This window comes from Apis dorsata, unplaced genomic scaffold, assembly GCF_000469605.1.
Source record: "Apis dorsata unplaced genomic scaffold, Apis dorsata 1.3 scaffold_162, whole genome shotgun sequence".
Taxonomy (NCBI): Eukaryota; Metazoa; Arthropoda; class Insecta; order Hymenoptera; family Apidae; genus Apis; species Apis dorsata.
Window position 1 is genome coordinate 557,752 of NW_006263451.1, and position 1,515 is coordinate 559,266.

The 1,515-nt window shown below is 45.9% G+C and overlaps 1 protein-coding gene across 3 annotated transcripts in view; it reads left to right on the plus strand.

Annotated features, from left to right (window-relative positions):
- LOC116185332 overlaps positions 1-1,515 on the plus strand; it is a 65,721-nt gene that overhangs the window by 27,393 nt on the left and 36,813 nt on the right. The window lies entirely within an intron of this gene.

Sequence of the window (1,515 nt, forward strand, 5' to 3'; positions counted from 1 at the left end):
GACCACTACAACCGGCCGTCCATTACCACTTTACATATTACACATTATAAATTACCAGTCTCTCTCTCTCTCTCTCTCTCTTTCTCTTTCTCTCTCCCTCCCTCCCTCCCCCTTTCTCTGTCCCTGGGATCTTCTCCTCCACGGTTCGTCTCACCCCACACGAGCGGCTGCATCGTTCCGGGGGCTGATTTTTTTTTTTTTTTTTTTTTTTTTTTAGGGCCGAGGCATCCTTCCTCGCTCGTGGCCTCGCACGAAACACTCGTCAAATGTTTCGAAGGGCACCGGCTCTCGTTATCTCTTCCCCCCTGTCCGCAGGTAGACGAGAGCAATCGGAGAGAGATTGGAAAAGTTTGCTTACTCTTTCTTCCTCTTTCTTTTTTTTTTTTTTTTTTTCCATCTTCGATTCTTTCGATTCGTCTCCCACGATTTAATTATTCCTTCGTGCGTGCGTGTGTGTGTGTGTGTTTTTCAACAGATCGGTTAGAATATATTATAATGGAAATCTATTAAGAAAATAACACCTCGTTATCGAAGATCGGCCACCGGCTGAACTTCTTGGCTGCAACTTCCCGCGCGCACGTTCCGATAGATCGATGTTTACAGATTTGTTGGCAAGAGAGAGAGAGAGAGGGGGGGGGGAAGGAGTAACGTGTTGTTACGAACGGCTGAGCTATAATTTAGATAAACTGCAACGGGGACAACACGGTAGTCGCTCGATAAATCGACTTTAATCTTTTGTAGTAATCCTAGTGACTTGCGTACAGGATCTCCGAGTTGGAACGTGATTAAAAATTTTTTAACGATTTTTTCCCCCTTTTAATTTGAACAACTCTTATTATTATGACGAAAAATGGAAATCAAATTTGATTCGGGGGAATCGAATATATATTTCATCCTCGTCTTTGTTTCTTTCAACCAGTTTAAAATCGTGACCGACATCCCAATCGCAGCCCAGAAATTCCGAGGGCCGATTAATTGTCACGGAAGCGGCGGTTCACGAATGGAAAAAAAAGAATTCGCGCGACGACGAAACCTTAAAGCATTTACGAGAGTTCGCCCATCGAGGGAAGGCTCGATACTCGGATCTCCCTCACGTATTCGGTTAAGGCGGCTGAAAAAGCCCAGAAAGAAGCTTGCGCACGCTTATCGATATATCTGCAGTTAATAAATGCGAGTAAAAAACGCCGCTCTCTCTCTCTCTCTCTTTCTCGAAACCACGTGAACACGCATCGAGGAGATGTTTAAGAGGATCGACAATTATGGTCGACAGGCCATTACCACTCCGCTTATAACGTGTTTTAAATGAATCGTCGTCCGTGCCGCTTTTAACCGCTCGCCACCTAAAAACCTGTACAAAGTTACACACCACGCGAGAGTAACTCGTCATAACTCGTCGCGTGACATCGTGTCGCTGCGTCGAAGACGAAGGGGACTTGAAGTGGTGGGAAGTGGTGAGAAAAATATCTGGGATACGCTCGATCGAGATTTCCCAATTTCGCTCCCCCCCCCCCCCCC